Source organism: Natator depressus, chromosome 4 (genome assembly GCF_965152275.1).
Source record: "Natator depressus isolate rNatDep1 chromosome 4, rNatDep2.hap1, whole genome shotgun sequence".
Taxonomy (NCBI): Eukaryota; Metazoa; Chordata; order Testudines; family Cheloniidae; genus Natator; species Natator depressus.
In genome coordinates, this window is record NC_134237.1 from 75,036,204 (window position 1) to 75,063,193 (window position 26,990).

Genomic DNA, 26,990 nt, shown 5'->3' on the forward strand with positions numbered 1-26,990 from the left:
TATTTGGGGGGAAAATTAAACATGTGAATGCTTCCTGGGAGGGGAGGGGGATCAGGGGGAAGAGTAGTAGGGGAATAAGGGAGAGGGATTTGGGGCTGAGGGGAGGGGGATAAATAGGGATAGCTGGTAGGAGAGAGGTTGAAGGCTCAGGTAAGGAGGTGTGGCACCCCACAGATCTGCTAGTGCACCCCACATATACAATTTAAGAACCACTTCATAGCCTTTTACAGCTCTCTTACAGGATACCATCTAATCTACACTTTCATGTAATCCTCATTAAAGCATTAAAATCCTCTCATATGCCACCTCACTTCTGGCAATCTCCTTGGCAATAAAAGCCCTAGGCCCTGCTACCGACATAAGACTCAGTTTTGCATAGAAGTGAAGCATACTGCATCCTGAAGGTATACATGCACCTCTTCCCTTTGCTCACAGACATAGGAGGGTGCAAAAAATAGAGTTCCCCATATCCCAACCACAGCTCTGTCACACACTTCAAAGAATGTGTTCTCCTATCACAAATACGCAGGTCCAACTACTGCCTCCACCACTTACAGTAGGCACACCTAACATGCTGACTACACCTGGAGTGTATGCAAATAATTCCCATTGCTGTGGCCAACTCTAGGGCAATAGAGGGAACTTGGTGTGAGCAACATTATTTTTCTTTGTCCTTTAATAGTTGTAGATGGAAACTTGTGGGTGAGAGTGAATGAGTTGTAAAAGGAGGTGGAAACGCTTGTCGCTTCAGCAACCGAAGGGTTGCCAGAACGAAGGTATGTGTGTTAATGGGGTTTATAGGGGTATTGCTGAAAGAGGACAGAGTTAAAGTTGCATGGGCAGCCATGACTGTAAGGGGATGACATACCACAAAACAACATTAACTCTGTGTTAACATAGATGCTTTTTTTTTTTTTTTTTTTTTTTTTTGGCCATTGAATTGTTTCTCACTTGAAAGAGATGATTTGGTGGGATGCACCCCTATGGGACTGGGTAAATATTCTGTTTATTTCCTTGATGTGGTGAGGCCTGCTATCATGGCATGTTGGGAGAGGTGCCAACAATCTGGTGGCTGTGGATAGATTTTTCTTTAATATTAATTGGGAAATGAAGAACAGTCTGGCAGTACACAGGCATAATTCACGGATAAAAAGAGTTCCTCTTTCAGTTATTGGTCTGGACATACTTAATTGGCACTGGAAGTATGTGTTTGTGAGTTACCCCGGAAAGCACAGGGGATGGTACACAAGCAGGATGCTAGCACATGTAGTGTCAGGGTGGTCCTGGAAATTAAGTAGCGTTTTTATTTTGCTAATGTAAAAGTAATTGGGAGTGGGACACACACAAACCCCAATCCAAGCAGGTTAATGTAGCTCTCTGTGGGGGACTCCAGTTTTCTATTCCCTGATCACTTTGGGGATTTTGCATATTGGATCCTAGCACAGCGTGCTGGCATAATAATCATTGGTCATATAATATTTATACAGCTGAAATAACTGCTCATCTCTTTGGGCTAACAGAATAAATGTTAAATTAATAAAAATAAACACATTTTAGCCTTTTGTCATTCTCTTAAAAATAATAAACCAGTCATTATTCCTATGCTGTAGTAAAAGGTAGTTTCTGATTATTTATTTATTTATTTATTTATATTTTAAACTTCCCAATCTGGCTTGCTCATCCCAGAAGTGGAATGTATATAACAAAGACACTTCTCATGATGGAGTACTGAAAGAAGTGGAAAATCCAATATAACTATATTTCTGGAATGTCCTGAAGATGGCACAATAGGCACATCTGGATGCAGGATTTGTTTTAGGTCATCCTGTATACTGAAATTTTTCTTGCTAAAATATAACTTCTGTGAACGAGCCCTTCTAAAGTATAAGCAAAAGGGAATTTTTTAACTTTTTAAGCATATTCTATCACTAAAACTATTTTACAAGGGACACAGGCTGTTAATTTTATGCTGCCTAAAAGAATAGGTATAAACAGGCAGATAGTCACAGACCTGTCACAGTCAGATGTTGCTGCAAGAGTCAATTTAGTTCATTTTTTTATCAATAAATTTCCTTTGGAATTGTAAAACAGCCGATAACCTTATCTCCAGCATAACGTATAAACAACAGGCAAATGCCACTTTTTGTTAGGTGCATTCTGAGTATGGGAAAGAAAAAAATACTTGCAAAATCTCTATTTTATTAAAACATAAAAATATTAGGGGACTTCTTTAATAAAAAAGAAAATACCAAGTGTCAGGTTGCATTAATGAATTAATATTGTATCCAAGGTAACAATAGCCATGCTCCCCCAAACATCTGTGGCACACATGTAGATACATGGTTTATAAATACTGTGAGTAGTTTCATGAAGATGCCAGAGCTATATCAACCACAGTGCTGTATGCTATCAACCGCTAATAAGGTAAAGGGAACCTGAGGGGACCCAGCAGCATTTTATAGGAGGCATTCAATATCTTGCAGGATCAAGACCAATTAGACCAATTCAAAGGAGAGGTACTATCTATCCATTTTTAACTTTCTTCATATAAATCCTCATTCATGTAACTTTCAGAGTAACAGCCGTGTTAGTCTGTATTCACAAAAAGAAAAGGAGTACTTGTGGCACCTTAGAGACTAACCGATTTATTTGAGCATAAGCTTTCGTGAGCTACAGAAGTGAGCTGTAGCTCACGAAAGCTTATGCTCAAATAAATTGGATAGTCTCTAAGGTGCCACAAGTACTCCTTTTCTTTATTCATGTAACTGGCACCTTCAGTACCTATCACTATCTTCAGTGTAGCTGAAAATGGGCAAATGTTTGGATACTTTGATTGCTTTTTCATAACCACTTCTGTGAGTGATTTTTATTTGCGTAAATGTTGGGGAAAGATAACAAAGGCAACAGTGTTATCACATAGGCTGATCCCGCCCTGTGAAAGTGGTGAAGAAGCAAACCTGCTAGCTGTGGTGAGTCTCTGCAGAAGGATAAAGTGACTCAGCTAGTGAGGTGTGAGTTGGAAGGAAGGTGCTAGAGTGATGCTACTCTAAATGGTATGCTTCCCCCACAGTAACTATGGATGGTTCACAGGTAAAGTTTTCAGAGGGTAGTGAGACCTGAGAGAGCACTACGTTTATGCTGTACCTTGAGCAAGAGGCCTGCAGCCAACAGCACCGCAGCTACTGGTGCTGCCCCCATTCCTGGCCATGCATTCACTAGGCGCTATGTGTTTCTTTAGCCAGAAAATAAACTTTTACTTTGAGTCCAGATAACCTATTTTAGATGAAAGAAACAAGGAAAGAAAGAACAAATAAAGTCTCTAAGGCCATGTCTACATTACTACTTATGTCAGCAAAACTTATGTCACTCAGGAGTGTGGGAAAAAAAAACACCTCTCAAAGCGACATAAATGTAGCGAGCATAAGTCGCATTCTGCACTGAGCTATGCTGACCAGAGAGCTTCCCCCACCAGCATAGCTTCTGCTGCTCATTGGAGGTGGTTTAATTATGTCAACCGCATAGAGCAGCTACACAAGAGACCTTACAGCTGCACGGGTCTCTAGTGTAGACATAGCCTAAGCATCAGCACAGTGTGTGTGACATTCTGTGACCGCAGATGTGACCTTGCATACAGGCTAGAGGGGCTAACTTTTCTCTTAAAGGTACAATACATAGAAAAGAACGTTAGGCACATAGCTCTGTATGCCACACACAGGCAGAGCTAAGGATAAACTATATGGGTAATTCTAAAAGAGTATGATAAAACCTTTACACCATACTGACATGTCTTTATATATGATATATGTGCACTCCCACATAGGCCCATGTGTTTTAGAGAAAAAGTGTTTTAGATAGTTGCTTTTAAAAAAAATGTTGTAGGCACTATATATTTTTAATCCCTTGGTGGCTCATAATTTTACGATGCCATTTTGACCCTGCCTGTGTTAAGGGCAATGTAATGCCTTGCCACCCCAAGGACAGCTTGGTAGTGGTGGGGAAATTGTCCCTTCAAGACAGTTCTTCCCCAAACAGTCCAGTGTGCTGGGGTGTATGCAGGCTGAACTATTCTTGCAAATCCAGTTTGCTCTTTTGACTACTGCAGGAATAAAAGGACAATGATCAGTACTCTTTTCTCTGTCCCATTCTGGAGGATTGTGTGCACTTAATGTATTTGGCACCTACATAGGAGCATATATAAATCAAATCTCCCTTGGTCCATTATGCCCATGGTTCAGATGCATCCCCACTCAAGTGCAATATAATTATGTTAACGTGGACGTTTGTTTCATTCATGAGATATGACTGTTATTAGCAGTGGTTCAGCTGCTGCTGGTAGTCATAACTCCAGACTTTCTCTGCTTAAGTCTTTAATACACAGTGGTGGGCTTTTAAATGATTATCAGTTGTTGTAATTAAGGATTTGCAGTAAGCTAATTCAGTATTTGCAATATTCAGGGTATTTCCTGTTCTAAGCATTGGGAAGCATAAACCAATACTCTAGATTCTGAGGTAACTTAGTCATACTGTAAACAAAATTGGCAAATATGTAAGGGCCCCCATTGTAGTTACCCCGGCTTGAGAGAACTTCTATCATAAGTTTAAAAGGGAAAACAAAATATTAAGAAAAATTAGAGCTGTTAGTGGAGCTATTAAGATTTATGATATAGTTCTGACTGCCATGTAGGCATGCTAAAGCCACATGCCTAACTGTCTACTGAAATGTTTACTGAGAAGATTTACTGCATGTGTGCTAGTAACCTTCAATCTTGTTCATTTTATATACATAATTAGACTATGCTATGGACGAACCACTTGCTAAATTATTTTGTTTAAAAAAAATGAAGCAGAATTTTAGATGTGACACAATACTCTATTCTTTCTTCTAGCCGAAATTAAAGGACCAAAATGTAATACTAAAGTACTAGTAGGCCTGCCTTGCTCCTTGTGTATTCATTTACACCTATACAAAGTGAAGGTAAAAAGCTACCATTCTGATTTGATAGAATTTTATAGCTACTTTGCACAGGCATAAGTGACTACACAAAGTACAAGGCCACTGAGAATAAGGCCCACAGTATGCAAATATAGGCTACAAGGAGGGATAGCTCAGTGGTTTGAGCATTGGCCCTGTTAAACCCAGGGTTGTGAGTTCAATCCTTGAGGGGGCCATTTAGGGATCTGGGGCAAAAATTGGGGATTGGCACTGCTTTGAGCAGTGACCAATGATGACCTCCTGAGGGTCCCTTCCAGCCCTGATGTTCTATGAAGTGTGTTGGTTACATTGTTGTCATGATGAGATTATGACCCTCTCACCTTCAGGCTGAGGTGAGGGCCTGTTCCTGCATGGCTAGTGGGGACTTCTTTTGAGGATCCCACACCCTGACACTAGTGGATCCTGGAGGCAAGTGATTACATGAGAATCCCAGTTTTTATTTAAAAGAAAAAGGTTTCTAGCCCTCCTCATTTCAGAGAAAAGCTGCAAAATGTCACCCAAGTGCATCCTAAAGACTCAAAAACCAGGATGCAAATTGAATCAAAAACTTAATTAAAAAAACCACATTATTTTAAAGCCAACTTCATAATTTTGGGTGCCTGATTTATGGTTTTTGAACATCTGGGGTTGACAATACTGAGAGAGTTCATATATTCTGTATTTAAAACAGAAAACTAACAGTTATGCCAGTCATCACACAGACTGGTTTGTGTGTGCAATACATGATAATGACTATCTTTCCCTCATTATTTATCTTATTTAGCTTTTTAGTTTACATGCTCTTTTAGTGTTTTTACAGAGCTTCTGCATTGTGGGCACTGCAGAAATATTAAGACACAATGATGTAGGTACCTAACTTTAGGCACCAAAGTTGGAAAGTTTTGGTATAAAATCTGTATTTAACCACTTAAACAATTAACTTGTATTTCCCCCACAGAGCTTCTGAGTACGCCAAGTCCCATTTAATGAGAACTATGGATGCTGAACATCTAAAAATAAGGCCACTTATTTAGGTGACTAAATGTTGCCATAGATGTCTAACTTTAAGTGCCTAAGTTTGAATACTTTGGCCCAAGTATCTAAAGTACCATAATTCATCAGTTTGATTTCTTTAAATCCGAATTCATTTGATGGTTCTCATCTCAGTTCCGGACATATGTGCACTTCATAAAATCACTGCTCTTTTTGGGATGAGACTGGCAATTTATGCTGAAGGGCTGCTCCAAAGCAGAAAACCAGTCATATGGAAGGTGCAGATAGATACAGGGGAATAGTTAAAATTGCTATGTCACTGCACTATGCCTGGCTTTGTCATTCTAATCAGCCCCTCATCTTCTTCAGCATCCAATTCATAAATAAAAGAATAATAATTATTATGGAACAGAATCAAATTGTTTTATTTAGAAATTGTTTAAAATTGTATTCCTACTCTGTTTCCATATGTCACATTTCTGTCCAGAGTGAATTGGTTAGCCAACTTACAAAAGTTCATAAAAAGAGGCTTATAATGTAAATGCTGAGACTCCAAACTGTCATGAATGTAAACTGTAGTAGCAAGATTTTCAAGAGAAATCATGGTATCCTTGTGCTCATTTACTGGATAAAGCTTCCACTTTTGGAAAGAAAAACATACAGTTGTTTATAGAAATGGCTTATGCGCGTCTGGAAAGCAGTACTTAGTTCATTTTAACTAAAGCATCTGCTGTAATTATTATACATATTACATCCAGTATGGTAAAATGGATTTGGCTGGTACCTTCAGAACAATAATATACAAAGGGATCTAATGACTGATGTTATTTTAAAAAAAAATCTTCTTCTGGACCTGGTCCTATTAGTGTTTCCAAATATTTTTTAAATGATGCAGTAATAATTCATGCATATAGTGTCTTTCATGTCAGAATCTCAAAGTATAAGCGTTAATAAATGAAGCCCCACAGTGACATTGTCATTTTAAGTATTTTTATCCATATTTGACAGATGGGGAACAGAAGTGCCAAGAGAGTTACATGTGCATTCTCAAAGGTGTGATTATGGTGTGCAGCAGGGTATTTGAATGCTCTGTTTTGGGGGCTCCAGAACCATGGGGAATTTCTGAATGGGAGGCTTGAAAATTTGGACCCTGCTCTGGGTGTACAAGCTGACAGGGCAATGTGGCTATAGTTGCATGCTTAATCACTGGGCTTTGTCAGAATCCGGCTGTCACTGGGTTATCAAACTAAGCCACTTTTGTATCCAATGGAGGCCAAATGTCAAAGTACCCCACTCCTGTTCTGGTCCCCAACCATTCAGCCAGCAGTCATGAAGAGCCTCCATGACAATATGAAGAATCAACACAGAACCATGAAACATACAAAACATACAAAACTTAAGAAATGCAAACGGGCTTGTACAGGCAATTCCTCACGTCTCCTGTAGCTACCCAGAGCAAGTACATAACAAATGAAAGAAAGGGGAAGTTGAATATAAAGCAGAAGCTAGGAATTGTAGGAAATTGAACAAGGTAGTAAGTGATGTCAGGGATTGCCCCTACTTACCCATGTGAGCAATCTAAGCCCTGGTCTACAGTACGAGTTTAGGTCGAATTAGCAGTGTTAGATCCATTTAACCCTGCACCCGTCCACACGACGAAGCCATTTTTGTCGACCTAAAGGGCTCTTAAAATTGATTTCTGTACTCTTTCCCAACGAGGGGATTAGTGCTGAAATCAACATCACCGGGTCAAATTTGGGGTAGTGTGGATACAATTCGATGGTATTGGCCTCCGGGAGCTATCCCAGAGTTCTCCATTGTGACCGCTCTGGACAGCACTTTCAACTTAGATGCACTAGCCAGGTACACAGGAAAAGCACTGGGAACTTTTGAATTTCATTTCCTGTTTGGTCAGTGTGGCGAGCTCATCAGCAGAGGTGACCATGCAGTCCCAGAATCGCAAAAGAGCTCCAGTATGGACCGAACAGGAAGTACTGGCTCTGATCGCTGTATGGGGAGATGAATCTGTGCTATCAGAACTCTGTTCCAAATGCCAAAATATTTGAAAAAATCTCCAAGGGCATGATGGACAGAGGCTATAACAGGGACCCGCAGCAGTGCTGTGTGAAAATTAAGGAGCTCCGGCAAGCCTACCAAGAAACCAGAGGCAAACGGCCGCTCCGGGTCAGAGCCCCGGACATGCTGCTTCTATGATGAGCTGCATGCAATTCTAGGGGGTGCCCCTACCACTACCCCACCCCTGTCCATGGACACCTGCAAGTGGGGAACCTCACGCATCAGGGATGAGGATTTTGGGGATGAGGAAGAGGAGGAGGAGGATAGCACACAACAGGCAAGTGGAGAAACCGTTCTCCCTAACTGCCAGGAACTATTTATCACCCTGGAGCCAATACCCTCCCAACCCTCCCAAGGTGAGCTCCCAGACCATGAAGCCAGAGAAGGCACCTCTGGTGAGTGTACCTTTTGTAAATATAATACATGGTTTAAAAGCAAGCGTGTGTAATGATTAATTTGCCCTGAAGATTTGGGATGTATTTGCGGCCAGTACAGCTACTGGAAAAGTCTGTTAACATGTCTGGGGATGGAGTGGAAATCCTCCAGGGACATTATTAAGGGGACATTCAGAGGTGGCCGTTCCTGCTGGACTGTTTGCCTGTGGCTGAAAAGAAGTCATCCCCGCTTTTAGCGGTGTGTGTGGGGGGGCCTGTTCACACTGAGCTGTTAGCGTTTGGCTGGCAGGGATCTTCCCTGATACTAGTCACGTGGTGGGAGGAGGGGTGAAGCGATCATCCCAGAGAATTGGGTGGAGGGGGGTTTAGTTAACCTGAAAACCACAGTCCCTCCTTTTAAATGGCCAACCCAATGGGTGCTTGGTATGGGAAAGGAGGGCGCTGCTGTTTGAAACCATTCCCACATGTTATGATGGTTGAAGAAGCCGAAAGACTGTAGCTTACCATGGCTGCCTGCAAGCTGAATTCTGTTGCCCAGCCCTGTGTGTGTGATCTCTCACACCAAACCAGCAGGCCCTCAATATAAGAGGCAAAATGCGACCTTGAAACAAAAACACATGTGCTATGTAATGTTAACAGCTTGGTTCACCGTGAAAGTCTCTTTTTAAATACTACTCTCCCTTTTTTTCCTCTCGCATCTGCAAATGTTTCAACACTCCTCCTATCATCTCCGTCCCAGAGGCTAGCGCAGATAAGAAGGCAAAAAAAATGCACTCGCGGTGAAATGTTCTCTAAGCTCATGCAGTCCTCCTGCATTGAAAGAGCTCAGCAGAATGTGTGGAGGCAAACAATGGCAGAGTCCAGGAAAGGAGAAAATGAATGCGAGGACAGGAGGGATGAGCAAGATGAGAGGTTGCCGGAAAAAGAGGAGAGGTGGTGGCAGCATGATGAGAGGAGGCAGGATGCAATGCTGAGGCTACTGGGGGATCAAACTGATCTGCTCCGGCATCTGGTGGAGCTGCAGGAAAGGCAGCAGGAGCACAGACCGCCGCTGCAGCCCCTGTGTAACTGCCCACCCTCCTCCCCAAGTTCCATAGCCTCCTCACCCAGATGCCCAAGAACATGGGAGGTGGGCCTCCGGGCACCCAACCACTCCACCCCAGAGGATTGCCCAAGCAACAGAAGGCTGGCATTCAATAAGTTTTAGAGTGCAGTGTGGCCTTGTCCTTCCCTCCTCCTCTCATCCACCACCCCACCTGGTGCTTCCCTCTTCCCCCACCCCTCCCAGGCTACCTTGGCAGTTATCCCCCTGTTTGTGTGATGAATTAATAAAGAATGCATAATTTTGAAACAACAATGACTTTACTGCCTCTGCAAGCAGTGATAGAAGGAGGGAGGGTGGTTGGCTTACAGGGAAGTAGAGTGAACCAAGGGGGCGGGTTTTCATCAAGGAGAAATAAACAGAACTGTCACGCCATAGCCTGGCCAGTCATGAAACTGATTTTCAAAGCTTCTCTGATGCGCAGCGCACCCAGCTGTGCTCTTCTAATCACCCTGGTGTCTGGCTGCGCATAATCAGCGGCCAGACGATTTGCCTCAACCTCCCACCCCGCCATAAACATCTCCCCCTTACTCTCACAGATATTATGGAGCACACAGCAAGCACCAATAACAATGGGAATATTGGTTTCGCTTAGGTCTAACCAAGTCGGTAAACTGCGCCAGCATGCTTTTAACATCCAAATGCACATTATACCACCATTCTGCACTTGCTCAGCCTATAGTTGAACAGCTCCTTACTACTGTCCAGGGTGCCTGTGTATGGCTTCATGAGCCATGGCGTTAAGGGGTAAGCTGGGTCCCCAAGGGTAACTATGGGCATTTCAACATCCCCAACAGTTATTTTCTGGTCTGGGAAGTAAGTCCCTTCCTGCAGCTGTTCAAACAGACCAGAGTTCCTGAAGATGCGAGCGTCATGTACCTTTCCCGGCCATCCCACGTTGATGTTGGTGAAACGTCCCTTGTGATCCACCAGTGCCTGCAGCACTATTGAAAAGTACCCCTTGCGGTTTATGTACTCGCCGGCTTGGTGCTCCAGTGCCAAGATAGGGATATGGGTTCCGTCTATGGCCCCACCACAGTTAGGGAATCCCATTGCAGCGAAGCCATCCACTATGACCTGCACATTTCCAAGAGTCACTAACCTTGATAACAGCAGCTCAGTGATTGCGTTGGCTACTTGGATCACAGCAGCCCCCACAGTAGATTTGCCCACTCCAAACTGATTCCCGATTGACCGGTAGCTGTCTGGCATTGCAAGCTTTCAGGGGGCTATCGCCACTCGCTTGTGAACTGTGAGGGCTGCTCTCATCTTGGTATTCTTGTGCTCTAGGGCAGAGGAAAGCAAGTCACAAAGTTCCATGAAAGTGCCCTTACACATGTGAAAGTTTTGCAGCCACTGGGAATCATCCCAGACCCGCAACACTATGCGGTCCCACCAATCTGTGCTTGTTTCCTGGGTCCAGAATCAGCATTCCACGGCATGAGTCTGCCCCATTGCCACCAGGATGTCCAAATTGCCAGGGCTCGTGCTTTGAGAGAAGTCTGTGTGCATGTCCTCATCACTCTCGTCACCGCGCTGCCATCGCCTCCTTGCCTGGTTTTGCAGGTTCTGGTTTGCACATACTGCAGGATAATGCTTGAAGTGTTTACAATGCTCATAACTGCCACGGTGATCTGAGTGGGCTCCATGCTTGCTGTGGTATGGCGTCTGCAGGAGAGCAGAGTTGCGGCGGAAGTGGTGGCTGACGATGGATGCCAAGAGAATAGATATTTATAGAGAACGACAAGAGGACCTGCGAGGTGGATTCATGAGAGCAGAGTTGGAGCAGAAGCAGTGGAGGACGACGGTTTAGCACCACACACGTTTCCCAAGGAAGAACACACATAACTGGGAGCCCATGACTGACAACATGGAGAAACTCGCTATTGAGACAATAGCAGCAGAGCAGAGTTGCAGCAGAAGTGGTGGATGACGACGGTTAGCAGTCCTACTGCACTGTCTGCTGAAAGCAGTATAGCGTCTGCACAGAAAAAAAGCACGAAACGATTGTCTGCCATTGCTTTCATGGAGGGAGGGACGACTGACGACATACCCAGAACCACACGCAACAATGTTTTTGCCCCATTAGGCATTACTAAGAAAGTAATAGGGTTTTAGACCTACTTCACTAAGTCCAAACCACTGAGTTACATTAACATCATTTCCAATTCCCTCTTTTGTTTTTATGCACCATCTAGCTGATGGATGGATAAGAACAGGTTATTAGCCACTTTCTTCTCGTTCTTTTCCCACTCCACTTCATTGTCTTTAAAACACCATGCTTTTTCATAGCCATTTTCATAGTTTATCTTTTTTAATATCAAAATAAAGTAAAATTACATCACTTTTTCAAATGATATGAAAAGCTACTTCAGTCTCAGTGGTTTAGGTGCTTCAAGAGTTTGGCCCTTGTCTTTGCTTCCAGTTTCCTTCTGTTAGTTGAATAGTTGTCCTTAATTAACTGAAAATTCTGAGCTCAGCTGTGTTAGATTGTGAGTTTATAAAAACTAAACCACAATCTTTTCATTTCCAGTTTGCAGTGAAAGAAGCTCATCTTAATTAATCTCTTGTCTGCTGTTGGCACTGTTGATCATACCCTACCTTTTAACATCTTGTTTTCTCTTGGGTTTCTCAGTGGTGGCCTCTGCTGGTTGTTCTTCTATCCCTTTGACTGTATCTTTATCCTTCACTGTTTTAGTTTTGTGCTTCCTCTTATATCTGCCTGCATGTCTGTTTTTGTCCCTCTCCATTTTTCCTTTGTATATCTTTTCCCTGATCTCATCTGCTCACATAGGGCCAGATATCATGTCTATGTTGATGACTTAGCAAATCAACCTCTCCGCATTTGACCCATTTCTTTCCATCTACATTTTTATTTCAGCCTGACTTTCTGACACCTCCTCCTTGCTGGTAAGTTAAACATAACAAGGTCAAAAATTAACTACTGCTCTTTTCTTCAGTACTCTCTATACTTTCCTCATTCTCTAACACTGTTGACACTATGCTTCTTGTCAGCCATGACCTTACCTTTGGTGTCGTCTTCAGCTTCTTCCTCTTTCCTTCATCCCTTACATTCAGATCCAGATCCTGCTCCTTTCAGAACTCCTCTAAAAAAGTCAACCTTTTCTTTCTGTCCAGACAGCAAAAATTTTGTCCAATCCCTTACCATCTTTAATAGCTTCCTCCCCCGTTGGCTGCCCTCACACCACATTGTGTCTTCCACCCAAACTTCATTCCATTGTGAGCATTGCTGTTAAGATCTGTATTCCTTGTCCATTCATCTTATCATATCACGCCCCTCTTTGAATCCCTCTACTTAACCTTCTCCATTACATTAGGTTCAAATTTTTTGTCCTGACCTTCAGGGTCCTCCATAGTTCTGTCCCTCATCTACAGTGCCTTGTGCTCTTTAGAGTGTGGTTCCTAGGGCCTCCTCCGCTCCACCCATGCTGGCAGCCTGTATATTTTTTGTCCTCTTCTCCAAAAACTCTTTTCACACTTTTTCCATGATCACTTTTTTTCTTGAAATGCCCTTCCTTATCTAATTTGCCAGGCCACCACCTTCTCTTCATTCACTTTTCTGCCTTGGACATCTATTTATTCTAAATAAAACACAGTCTCACAAAACACAGTCAAAATCCCCACTACATTAATGCAACACCCTAACCTTTGCTGAGTAACTGTAATCTAATTGATGTTACCTCTCCCATTCCTTGCTGTATTGGTACCCCATTATTACATCATGCCTGATGTTTGTAAGCTCCTGGGGGAAGAGGTAATATCTTCTGTTTCAGGAGGAGTTAAGCACACTTGTTGGCATTGTTAGAAATAATAGATTAAGAAAAATATTACTAATGCTCCCATCTGCTCTGTGCTCAGAAACATCAGTCTGATCATGGATAACTAATAAACAGAAAAGAGGAATAAATTAATCAAGAAAAACTCTTTCCTGTGAATAGTTTGTCTTGCTCTAATATAGTATTTACTAGGGACCAGATTCTCCATTTTTCTTATCTAAAATGCATTAAATGAAATGCAAGCCTCCTGTGGATCAGTTAGTGTATCAGTGTTTGATTTTGCATAAATCACCTTTACCTTGGTTCTGTAATAAGAGATATGAAATGTTAGGTAATGCACATTTCAGTAAATGCACATTAAAAAGCTAATTTTCTTCTCTAATGTGTAGATAAAGTACTAACAATACATAAATCTTTCCCTAACTTAAATTTTGAAGTTTATATTCCATGAATGGTGTAGTGGCAGCCCATTAACTAGCTGTTGCTTGAAAGAAGTGCAGGTAACAAAGACTAAGCCCTATAATTGTAACCGTAAAAGTGGAATCTTGGCAATGTTTCAAGTAATAGACAATAACTAATGACACTTGTTTGATAGAAACATTCTATATTCAACTTTAAAAAAAAATCTGAAAACAATCATTGCTGACCAAACCATGCATTTGGAAGTGTTGATTGTCAGATGAAAATATAACCTGAAATAAATCACCGTCCTGACCAGTATAAGTCACTAATGAAAATAATTTCAAAGGGGACTCAACCCAACTTCCATTTTTGTGTACATTTTAGATTTTCCTCTATCTCCATTCCCAGGGAATACTCATAGAAAAGGTATTCTGTTAACTGGGTATTTACTATGGTCAATCAGTCAGGTGGCTGTATTTGTGAAAAGGTTTGGTTGAGAAAAGGGGATTTGGAAAGTTACCCATTTAATAAAATATGATCTGTGTTCTTGTCTGAAATAAAAGATGAAACAGTACAGAACAGGCCAGATTCTAATACCTTACTCTGGTGTAGTAGCACCTTAATCCACAAATAGTCACAGAATTTCAAAGGGAAATGTGCTACAAGGTGTATTATGGCAAGAAAGGAATTTAGAGCAACCAGCATCACCAAAGTCTCAGCCAGCTAGAGAAAACCCAGCACTTGGGAAACTAACATTACATCATTGACATAACTGGTGAAAACGGATTACCCTAACCATCCTCAGTGCCACATAAAGTTGTTCCTTGCCATTTACAAAATACAGTTCCTGTGCTATAAAGGGTTAAGCTTCATCAGGAAGTTTATATTTGCTCTGCATCCTGCAGAAGTGCTTACACTGCCAGTTTGAGATGCCTGGTGACACTTAAAGACCAATGAGAATTTCCTAAAACTGAACTGAAACTCCACATCCCTGAATGTTCTAGATGTTTAACAAAGCAACCAGACACAATCAACACAGATCTTAAAGCTCTTTAAACCACATTTATCTGCTAGCCTGATGGCAATATTATTTGAGAAGTACTCCGATATTAGAGTGATGAGCACCATAAAAAAGCCCACAATGAAATTAATAATTCTGTCATCAGAGCAAATAAGGCGTGAGGCCACACATTGAAGAGCAAGTAGAAAACAAAATATTGAATAGCTGCTTGTTAAGGGAGCACCATACATTCTGTGCACTGAATAAAGCAGGGCTCCTGTGGAAAAACAAATATGTGATCATGTAATTGAAGACTGTATCATGATATATATACACAAGAGGGTTGAATTAAGGTAGCACAGGAACCTTTTAATTCTGCCATTTCCAGATTTTTGTGTGCTTGACTTTGCAACCTTTACAATCCTTTAGCGTAGACGTTTTGTGTGTGTACAACATTTCCCTTTTCTGTAGAAATGTATGAGCTGATCCTTTTCTGAATGAAAAATTATTTTTTTGGTCTCTGTATCATTTAGTCTTTTCAAGGAGACTATGAGAATGAAGTGAAGTTGTTGGGGGGGGGGGGGGAATCCAGTACATTTCAGAATAGTTCTGGACTATAACTTTTTGTCATTAGGAATTTTGCGGCAATGTGCAAGGAAATGAGTAACTGTTTTGGGCAATAATTTTTCTGCTGCTTCCCTTTTTAGTTTAAAAAAAAAAAGGAGTACTTGTGGCACCTTAGAGACTAACAAATTTATTTGAGCATAAGCTTTCGTGAGATACAGCTTTTTAGTTTACCTGAACATGTTCTGAAAATCCCAAACCAATAATGCTACCCCCCCTCCCCCACCCCCGGCAAAGATTGCCTTTCAAACAAATGTTTAGGTGCAATAATAAAAAAAAAAAGTTTACTACAAATGAAAGAGATTTTTTCAGGATTTGTGATGCCCAGTTATGTATACACCTGAGCACACCCAGTTATGTATACAACCTAATAGCTTTTCAATAAATTGAAGGAAGCATAGGCCATTTCATGGAAAAGACGATATATCCCTTTTGAACACTTTAAAGCCCACCAGCCATCTTGCATAGGGAAGAGTTAATCAGAAAGCCTATGAGGACTTGAGTATACAAACCCTTATTTCATAGCAAGCTGGGGTGCAAATCTACCTTTCAGTAGCTTGCTGTACACTCTGTGTCTATGTGGATCCTTCTGCTGTGCACTAAAAGTTCCCTAGCAGGCTTTAACCAACCCTGCTCTGAAACATGAGTAGATTAAAGCGCACTAGGGAACTTAGTGCATGGCAAGACACTAGGCCTTTTCTGCACTTGTGGCAGAATGTAGGGTATGTGTAGCTACCCGCTGTAGTGGCAGGCTGTGTCTGGGCTGTAGTGTGTAACTATATTTGGTCCGTCAGAGGGAGGCAGCAGGGAAAACATCTGGCAGTGGCAAGCTGCCAGGGTTTTTCTCTGCTGCCATCCCCCTGCCAGAACCTTTCCTGACTGCTGGAATCTCTCACTGCAGTGGGGAAAGGCCCAGGCAGTGAGATGCTAAAAATAGCAGTGTAGACAAAGGCAGTGCTGCTTGAACATGTATAGAGACCAGGTAGGGTATATAACCCAGAGTCCTGGGGGGTGTCTACTCGCCTAAGCATTGCCTCACCGTCTACACTGCTACTTATACCTGTGCAAGCTGGGTGTTCAGTGTCTATACTCTATATGCTGGTGCATATGTAGATCTACCCTGAGTGAGCCACAGGGTAGTGCATGGTAGATATACACCCCAGCTAGTCACAAACTAAGTGTTTATGTAGAATAGATAAATCCTGAGAAGAGAATCTTTCTAATCTATAGTTGAAAATGGCAGTTGGAAGAGGAAGTTGGAAACTAGAAAACAGAGTGAGCTGAGTTCCATTGGTAGGATAAGGAGTCTACCCTAAATTATTGGTTTTTCAGTGGGAGTCCTGTAAACCTGCACTGGACCAAGTTAAATGCCTGGTATGTGAAGTGGGATGGCAATATACTGCCCTTAACCACTGTTAAGACACGTTATTAACTTAAAATCCATCCTAGTGTCTGTTTTTCGTTCATCTGCATGTCCTGAGACATTTGAAATTTAGACTAAAGTTTGTGAATGCTACTTTTGCATTATTTTGCTATTTGACCACCTTCTAAGGATACTAATAAAATATTGGGTAAACTAAATATTGGAGAACTAAAAGGGACTGGGAAAAGGAAAGGGTTTTCAAATAACCTTTTTTGCTTGCCCAGTCTTTATATTAAAAGGCTGCTACTAAAGCACATGTTGAAGTATTGAGGATAAAGGCTGTATGCAGCTAGAATCTCTATAGACTGCCCAAATACTAAGTAACCATTAGGAAGTGCCCCATAATTCCACCTATCAAAAAGTGTCCATCACAGAAGCTTTTACATTAGTGAAAGGCTTTAAATATAACGTATTGCTCACCACATAACCTTTAATAGTGCTTCTATACAGTACTATCTGGCAACCAACATTTACATTTACTTTACAAATTGCAGGCAAACGTGGCCACTGTTTTGTTCGCTCCTGAAGAGAAGAGTTAAAGTTAAGGGCAGTCAAATCTGACTCCGTCATGAGTACAGAAAATAAGAGCTCTGAGCAGTAGGTAAGCAAGCAAGTAGTTTTCATCCTTTCATAAAGGTCTGTTTCAGAAATAACAGATATGATTGTAGACTTCCTGTGAATATCTTTGTCATCTGTGCAGAGGATTTCCTGACTAAGGTTTTTTGCTTGATGTTGCTCATTAAGGAATATTTTGATGTACGTTGATGGTAGAAGTTGTTGATGCTCAGTACAATTATATGGTGTTCCTTCAATGTAAAAGTGTTCTAAGATTACATGTGCTTTGGCAACTGACTTCACTAGATAGTATTTCATATGGATGTGTGGTTTTCCTTTATAGTGAAATTTCAAAATGTACGTAAATACATTTTATATAAGGTTTTCAAAGTTTGTTCCATGCTAAAGTTACCCATTCACATTTAGTTTATTAAACTACATAAAATTTCCAATAATATATTTTGCACCACATTTCAACAGTATAGTTGAATGTCTGGGTATTTCTATCGTGTTAGGGGGAAGAACTGGATTTTCTAGATTTTTTTTTTTTTTATTAAAGCAGTAACTCTAACAATGGTTATACTTCATCTTTTGATTTTAAGTTTTTTTCCCCTGGGTGGTTTATTTTTATCTTGACATTTTGCCCATCCTGTGAATTTCATCATGGGGAAGAAACAGCAGTTTGTCTCAGCGCGGTTCAATTTCAATCTCCAAGTGACAAGCTGATATTTCTTTCTTTTTGAAAAAGCTTTTATTATGATGTGTTAAATGTCAAGAAAACTTCCCAACATATATTGAACTTTACTAACCTTATTTCTCTTAATATTAATGACATATTGACAGCCTGTTGTGAAAAATGAACATTTTATTGATGTCAGGCTCAAACATTCCTACAGGAATCCTGGATTTCAGTTAGTACTGCTTAGGAATATTTGATAAAAATATGAAAAATGACTTTTTAAATGTATTTCCTAAGTTTGTTACCATACAATAAATGGCTATTGGATTTATGGCTGAGCAATTAAAATTAGTTTATGCAGGATTTGGGACAATAAGTTTTTAAATGTAGATCTTTGTTTTCTAACACTGCTTCTATTATCTTGAAAAAAATATATGTGACTTAAGGAGGAAATCCTACACTACGCTTGAACTAGTTAAAAACAAGGAGGACTTCTTCACCTGGCACAAAGTATTGGAGTCCACCTCCTTTTAGATGATAGAGGAATGATGCTAATACAGAAGATAACTCTAGATAGACATTCAAATGGGAAGAAGAGCCTGATAATTTGTTAAAGGAATCAGACAGGAATCTGGATCTTGTTGAGACTTTTGCTATTACTGACTTTCTTGGATGATTTGGTAACATATCACACTTTTGATTTTAACCAGGCATGAACAACCAAGCCTCAGCTCCTTTCATTTGGCTCATCTGTTTTCTTCTACCCTATTAATATGATGAACTGGTACTTAAAGTGTTTTCCATATACTCTTAATTAGCATTGTGCAGAGAAGACTGTGTACCCATATGAACTATGTACACTTTAAAAAAAAACATAAGTAAGCTTGCTGGTTATTAACTTTACATGCCCTCCTAGCAGTTGCACCCCATGATGTAACAGAAGGCTTTGGCAAAAAGCGCATCACAAAAATACAGTGCAACCTCCCCCCCGACATGAAAACCCCAATTCTCAAAGGTAGGATTCACAGGCTAAGTACTGCATATACAGAATTTGTTTTGTGATCTCTCAGGTTTTAAAATGGTATTTATTTGCCCATCATCCTCACTAATTTGCAGATTCTATTTTTAATTTTCTTTTACTCTCCTTGTGAGGAATGTCCCCCTTTTTACAGTTCAAATACCACCAAAAACCCATTTCAAAAACCCAGCTGCACAGCAATGATTGCTTTATTTTTCAAGCTGAAACATTCTAGCAATTTTGAATCAAAGTGATTTGACAGACTGACTTGTCAAATCACAAAATGCTTCAGAAGAGCTTAAAGTTTCTAAGAAATCTTGATTCTTGACACTTGGAATAGGATTGTTTCCCAGCCCATGTGCTTGTGCAGAGGAGTAAAACCCCTTCAATCTCCTGTGTGGTTGTTCGTGCTCCTTGCATCATAGCAGTCCTAGGAACTCATCCCACCAAGCAGATGGATGAGGACCCTTCACACGCATGCACTGGCCAGTTGAGCTGAGTCAATGCAAGGGTAGTGTGTGTTTGTGGGGGGAGGGGGGAATAAGTTGTAACCAGTAAATGGCTGCTGTAAGTTAGTTTCCCTTGATAGAAGAGTTACAATTCCTCCCATAACAATGCAACCCTTTACCAGGGCTCCTCCTGGAGTGGTGCAGCTGTGTGCTATCTCTTATACAGGGGCTGAGCATAAAGGCTCAATCTAACCCATAATTAATAATTGAAGTTGGCACTGCTATATTCAAGAATATACTTCTATGTCCCAAAGAGTGGAACCATGATGAATTTTGTTTCTGAACACATCTGTGAGATAGGAAACATTATTTTTTCCATTTTAAAAATAGGGAAAATAGAGGCACCATTTTCAAAAGTGCCCACATATGGGTGCCCAATTTGAGACTTGCCCAAGATCACACAGGCAGCATCTGTTAGAGCCGGGAATAAGGTGAGGGGAACTTTTGTGAAGTTTGTTCAATTATTTTACTGTGCTAAGAGTTGAAGAAATACATAGTACTTAGTCCCTGCCCTCAAAGAGTTTACACAGTTTAAGGTGTATATTCTAATAAACTACTTATGCTTTGTTTTTAGTTAAATTCTTGGATGTGCATGTTACTTATTCTTATTTGATTTCAGTGGGAGTTAGGCATGTAACTTGTTCTGCACTTTTGAAAATCCCACTAGATGCCTACTTGCAGGTTCTTAAATACCTTTGGATATCTGACCCATAGTACTGTATAATGGCAAACTTTCTTCCCTGTTTGCTTGTACGAAGGATAAGCTTGAATGAATACAAACTAAAAAAATGCAGGAGATATCCAGAAAAAATGCTCCTGAAACAATGTCTGTTTGATGGAAGGAGTAAATTTCTAGAATCTTGTGCAGGAGGTTTAGTTGCATGATTCAAATCAATAGCAGTTGTCTGGCTATATCTTCATGCACTGTGCTAAAAATGGGGAAAAAAATCTGCCACCTAATTTGCAAAATTGCTGATCTCAAGAGCCCACTTATCACACAATGCAGCTCTGAGAAGCATTTAAGATTCAGAACTGAGACTTTCAAGGGCTGATCATACCAATATCAGGAGAGAATGAAGTGCGTTGTTGAGATTTGCAAGTCGGAGCCAAGAGGGCGAGGGGAAGAAGATGATACTATTAAGGTAAGTCTGCATTGCACACCACTGGCGGCGGCAGGTAAGGTGTACATAGCTACACACCTCAGTGAAAAGCAGGCTGCATCTACATTACAGGGCAGTGAAGGCTCTGGCAGTAGGGAGACAGCAGGGACAGGCTCCAGCAGTGGGAGGAGGCAGCAGGACACTACACTGCTAAGAATAGCAGTATAGATGTGGTAGGCATTGCTTGGGCATTCAGAGAGCCACGTACTGTACATACCCTACAGGTTCAGGAATGTTTCTACGTGCCTGAACAGTGCCTCACTGTCTACACTGCTATTTATACCTGTGCCTTGTGTATATACTCTCCATGCTGCCATAAGGAGTGTGCAATGTAGACTTACTCTAAGGCTATGTTTCACTTTGTGGACTGTGTACATGTGGATGTTGGGTTCATCAACTAGTGCCAAGTGTCCACATATGCTGTATTGAACATGGCTACATATGCTGTACTGGGGCATGGGTACACGGTGTATCTGCATTCACGTTGCCCTTTTTTTTTTTCTATGTGACGTTAGTGCTGTTGCTTCAAGTGTGGTATCCCAGGGTTCTGTGTGTCACTGGAGACACTCTAGGAAATGCTTTGCAGTGTTTTAGTACTGTCTGCTGCCTTAGCATTTGTTGATGGCAGTTCCTGCTCACCTCTCCCTTCTGCCAAACTTAGTTGAAGGCATGGAGCAAGTGACTGACATTACGGTTCTGCTCCTGCGCCTTTGGACAAATGTTTCTGCAGTTCAGTAATCAGTCATTGAGGTACTGGGTGGAATTGGGCCAGAACTTTTTGAAATGCTGAAGAGAGCTGACTGAGAGGGTGACTGACAATCCATTCTGGTCCCATGGAACAGATGTGGTGGCTGCCGGTATTGCCACACTATGCCCATGGGTGGACCGCTGCTTCTGGTCCAGGAGAAACAGAACTTTGAGGGAGGATCACATCATTTTGGAGACCTGGGATGATGAGCAGTGGCTTCAGAACTTCCAAAAGAGGAAACGGACCTTCCTGGAGCTGTGCAAAGAGCTTGCTGAAACTCTCCAATGCCAGCCAACCTGACTTTGACTAGTGCAGAAGTGGATGGCTGTTGCCCTCTGAAAGCTGGCAACACCTGCCTTCCTGGGAGGATTCAATCAGTTGTAAATGAACAGTTCTGTAAGCAGTTGGGATGGGCTTCAGAAATTTTCTTTTCACTATTCACTGATAGCTATGATTATAGCACTTATTGGCTATTGTGCATGACTATACCCAAGTATAATCATGCACAATAGTCATGAAAAGTGGCCAAGGTTTCTGGGGGGAGGAGGGAGTGTTATGGCACCAATGAGTTACAGAAATCAGCTGTGAAGCATGGGGCCCTATCTCAAATTTGGAGAAAATACCTCATTATTCATATCCAGAAAGGAGGATCCACACGCAAATCAAGGGAACAGTAACACTTATTAACAGTAGTACATGGAACATAAATGACCTTTTTTTAAAAGGAACTGCAAATGAAAACACTCCCTAAGCAACCTGCACATGATCACGTCTGAGCACATATCTCCTTGCCCTTCCCCTCTCCCTGAAAAGGGGGGAAACAGCTGCAGTCTCCCAACTGTCTTGGGGGACAAATGGGGATGTCTCTTTTTTGGGTTTTGGGTGCCAGCCACATGTTGGGTTTCAGGAACTTTCCTGGGCTTATCGTTCCCTCTTGCACACGCCAGGGGGTTTCCCTGCAAGGGGTTTTGGGTGCTGGCAGAAGGCACTGGCTTGCAGGCTCCTCTCTGCCAATTGGGGGGGTTGGTTTCTCAACCTCAGCAGCATCTTGGTGGCAGCTGGAGGAGGAGCAGGAGGTGGTGCTCATTGCTGGAGAGGAGCCGTGGCCACAGAAGCCAGTGGTCCTGAATTGATTTGATCATCAGTTGAATGAGTGACTGCATCGTGGTGTGATCCCATTCCCTGAGGCATGCATCCTGCTCCAGGAACCTGTTCACCAGTGCCTCTTGCTGCCGAAGAGCCTAATCCTCCCATGCTCTGAAGAACTCAAACTGTTCCCAATTCCTCCTGTCCATGACAATGAGTTAGTCCTCTAGAGTCATTATCCATCTGCCGCTGCTGTTTCTGGGTGCTGCTTCTGCCCTCCTGGCAGAATGGTTTCCCTCTTGGCAGCAGAAGGTCCTGCCAATTCAAAGACAAGGGTAGGATTATATATTTTTTCCTTTTTTCCTTTGCACAAAACATAACATAACAGACCCGAAGAAGAACTCCGTGTATCTCAAAAGCTTGTCACTTTCACAAACAGAAGTTGGTCCAGTAAAAGATATTATCTCACCCATTTTGTATCTCTAGCTCTTTTGTTCTCAGGCAACTTTTGAAGTCCTCTAGGAAGGAGCAGAAGCTAATAATGGTAAGATACCTGTAGAGGTGTGTATGTTTTTTTTTTTTAAACCCTAGTGCGACAAAGGGGGCAGTTGGTGTGATATTCAGTTCCTTCAGGGGCTACATTACCAGTTACCTATGTCTTCTTTAAAAGTTGGCCATCTTTTAGAGAACACAATAATTCTCAAAGTACCAGAATGGAAAAGAGAGGTGGCTTTCCAGTTCTGTGGAGGAGATCCAGTCATCTATGTCAGAGAGATGTTTTTGCTAAAGGTCACACCTCTTTACATTGCTGAATGGAGGCATTTGGTCAGCTATGAAGGTGGACCAAACACATTTGCGCTGCCATTGAATCTGAAGAGACAGCTGGAATTTCTGCTACTTCAGAAATTTACTGAAATATGCTCACAGGACAGGGAGGCAAGTTGACAGGAAAATGACTATATTTTAAGCTAGCAGACAGTTTCAGTGGAAGGAGAGAAGTAAACCACTGAAAATGCCCATCCATCCCCAACCTCTCATAGATCACCTGAAAATCTGGGCCCAGTGTCTAGCAAACAGCATTGAAAGGGATCAGGAAAGAAAGACACACACCCCAACTTTAATTTTTTTCCTTGAACTTTCCAATCACTACTGCAAGCCACTCGCCTCTCCACTGTAGCTCTTGCACTTCATGCTTAGGGACACTACCCAGTGTTTGTTCCCTTTTTTCCCCAGCTTTTGCAGCATGGCTTGGACCAGGAAGAAGCCAGACACAAGGGAGTAAGAAGGCTTATTTAATAAAAACAACAACAACTTGTAATGTTCACAAGGAGAAAGGACTACTATGCTGTTCCTTGGACAACCAAATGGTTCTCTTTCCCTTCCCTGACCTAGGTGGCCACGTACTTAATCCTCCTCCTCCACATCCCGCCACCTCCGGTGGCTTCTATTCATAAGGGAGTGCAGGGAAAGGGTGGCTTTCTGCCTTTGGACAGCCATAAGTTTCCTACTACTCTCTCATCCCCACCTGGACCCTCTCCAAACTTGTGCCTTTATTCCATTTCCCCCACTTGGCATGGCCCCAGGAGTATCGCTTCTAGGCTGTTGGCCCAGAAATGCACAGGAACAAGAGCACGTCAGTTCCTTAATACTTTCTTTTCAGGCTTCTCCTAAATGTGTAGCATTGTTTTGTGGAAATTTAATAAAATCTTTGATTTGCAGGCATGTCTTGCTCAGGGCCCATTATGGGTGGAGCAGCATGGGGCCTGGGCTCAGAGATGTGGCACCAGAGCAAGAAGGGATATTAGCAGGGAAAATGTGAGTGGGTATTGTAACTAGCCTTGGGTTCTGGTTCCTGGCATGACTCGGGATCCTCCTCAGGATTGTTTGGGTGGGGGGGAGTGTGGGGGGCTTGCTCAACCAGCTAGTAGTGCAGAATGATATGCTCTGTGTCTTCCCGGGCTTCCTCCACTGTCTCTGCTGCCTCCTTGCCCTAGCCCTCATCAGCAGCCTGTTGCATGATGAGGCCAGCAGGGTTGAGGAGGGAGTCATGGGACACAGCAGGGTCTGTACTGGGAGCCCTGAAGATTACCTGCTCTAGGTCATCATAGCATAGGCACATACCATGTTCCCTCCTCGAACGATTGTTGGAATCTTTTACCTGAGATACAGGAGCCTCAGATGTTTCATCCATTCAAGCCACTGGAGTCCGGTGAATGCCTGCGTCCCTCCAGCCTCTGTGAAATCTTCTGGTACAGGTGAATGTTCCTGATGTTTTGGGAGAAGTCATGGAGGACAGTGTACTCTGATCACACATGGATTAGCATCCAGGTGTACTCAGCAAACCAAGCGGCTACTCTTGGAATATGATCCTATTCACCTGTACTGATCAAAAGATGGCAGCAGAAAACTGTTCTAAAATGGTCAGCACAAATTGCTACTACTGCTGGTGACAGGGGGAAAGGACCTTATGTAGATTGAGTAAGGGTCAGGCAGAAAAGGCTTCACTGTATTGTGGGAATAGGCCTGCAGGACTATTGAAACTCAGGACCTCATCCATGCTTCCTGCCCACATTCACGCTGTAGTACTGGTACGGGGCTGTTCCTCAGCAGAGGGGTGTACAAACCCACACCCTTCAGGCCTGCTAGCTTTCTTGCTCTGTACTCTCCTTCAGACACTTACTTCAAGGATTTAGGTTTGGACAATAAGGAGGTTAAGGCACATTAATACACCTGGATATGTGTACAGTCGTTAGTGTTGACATAGCCATAGAAGCAATTGCAAATCACATATCTACTGTAGATTTTTATTTTATAACTCAGCAAAAGCCAGAGAATGGAAGTAAATAAGACAAACGTCAGAATATAAGGAGCATCTGCTCACAATGAAAGAAGTGACAAATATCAAAGAGAGGGGAGATGAAATAGAGATACGTATCCTTTGATTGAATATTGACTATCAGGTGTTAAAAGTCAGAACTAGGTTGAGATGAGCCCCTATAGATAGAGGGAGAGGGTTCAAACTTCTGGTACAAGAGATCATCTTGACTTGCTGTCATCTTAAAAGTGCAGGTGCCCACAAAATTGTGAAAGATGTGTATGGAGAAGGTTCTCTAAAGTACAGCTGAGTGAGTAATTGATTGTTTTGGTTAGCTGGATAAACTGAAAAAAATAAATGCTTTAGATCCACCAGAAACAATTGTTTTCTCAGGATATCCCTCCAAAAATATTTTTGTTTTGAATTGAATGAAACATTTTGTTTGGATTTTGGCCATTATTAACCACGTTTTTATCAAAAGCAAAGGACATTTGAAAATGCCATTCACAAAACTGGAGGAGGAGGTTCTCTCTGTATACCCTATAGCTCTGTGGTTATTATCATTTGGGATGTGGAAGATTTGGGTTCAAGTGGACAGTTGCCTAGACTGGAGCAGGGAGAGCACAGATAAGTGCCATGACCACCAGGCTATAGAGTCATTTCATTCTCTCTCTCTCAGGCCCAATGAATATAGATGTATTTATACAAAGTGGAACAGCTTCAACAAGAGAAATTGAGAGAAACCCTCTCCAGAATATCTCATAGCCCAGTTTTTAGGGCACTCACCTGCAACATGGGTGACCCAAGTCCCTGCTCTGAATCTGGCAGATTTGAACCTGGGGTCTCCCACATCATGGTGAATGCTCTATCCGTGGGGCTACAGAATGTAAATGGGAGCACAACCTCTTCCTCATCTGGTTTTGTGAATAGTACCTCATGCCCCTGTTGATTTAGCTTGAAATATTCTTTTGGACCAAAACTATTCTGTGAATTTCTGCCAAATTCACAAATAGTTTTACTCGATCTATAACTGCACTTTTTGGTGAATAAATTATCTCTCCTCTAAATTGCCATTGCAAAAAAAACAGTTTGACATAACTATAGTAGAATGATGAGAACAAACTTCAGCTCCGCTTGCATTTTTACATGCTGATCCCTTTCAACTCACAATGTAGGACCTAAGGTCATGTAACAACTTCATCCAGCTTTTCAACATGTTCGTATTCCAGTAAAAATTAATAGCATTTGTTTACATGTATCCAAAGATGAAACTAAAGACATTAGATATTAGCCTATGCCACTTGAACCTAATTGAGCCTCAGTGTAAGCAGGGGCACTCCACTGAACTTCGTTGGAGCTTTGAATGCAGTGGCACTGAACACTTGTAATTGTTTTTGCAAAACATTTGCTCAGAATTAATCAGTCTTGTGATATTTCCTTCATCTTGCATCACATCCAAACCAGATTTGATAAATAGGCTGTTAGACATAAAACCATAGTGGTGGGTTTAGATTCTATGTTTTTAATTTCAGCATCCCTGACATTTGGAGAATGGATGATTTTTTTCAAATTTCAGTTTCTGATTTGGAACTTTCTCTAATTGTAGTTATTTCCACAATATTTATGTAAGTTGTCA

The 26,990-nt window shown here is 41.8% G+C and overlaps 1 long non-coding RNA gene across 1 annotated transcript in view; it reads left to right on the forward strand.

Moving 5' to 3' along the window:
- Positions 1-26,990, forward strand: part of LOC141985890 (uncharacterized) — a 225,898-nt gene that overhangs the window by 37,229 nt on the left and 161,679 nt on the right. Inside the window, exon 2 of the long non-coding RNA XR_012639052.1 lies at positions 17,279-17,385. This is a non-coding gene — a long non-coding RNA (uncharacterized LOC141985890). The remainder of the gene's footprint in view (positions 1-17,278; positions 17,386-26,990) is intronic.